The sequence below is a fragment of the Meleagris gallopavo genome, chromosome 7 (genome assembly GCF_000146605.3).
Source record: "Meleagris gallopavo isolate NT-WF06-2002-E0010 breed Aviagen turkey brand Nicholas breeding stock chromosome 7, Turkey_5.1, whole genome shotgun sequence".
Lineage (NCBI taxonomy): Eukaryota > Metazoa > Chordata > Aves > Galliformes > Phasianidae > Meleagris > Meleagris gallopavo.
The window spans coordinates 32,017,098-32,017,386 of record NC_015017.2 but is presented as its reverse complement, the minus strand read 5'-3'; positions in this window follow the sequence as shown (position 1 = coordinate 32,017,386).

Genomic DNA, 289 nt, shown 5'->3' with positions numbered 1-289 from the left:
AAGGCAGTACGTGTGAGAGCACTTGCCATTTGGAAAATCTGACATAATATTTTCCTTCTGGAAAAAGTTTAGTTATCTGTAGTAAAATTATTCACTAGAAATGCATTTTGACTCATAGAGCCTGGAGAAGCTTCTGTTCTCGTTTGCTGTGGTTGCCTACAGTGTTACAATCAGTCTCTTCTATAGTATGCGTTGGGGTCTGGCTTCTATCAGCTTTAACATGCAGGCTGAGGATTCCCACATGAATGCCAGCGTTGAATCCATCTCCCATTGTGCATTACCTGGCTCC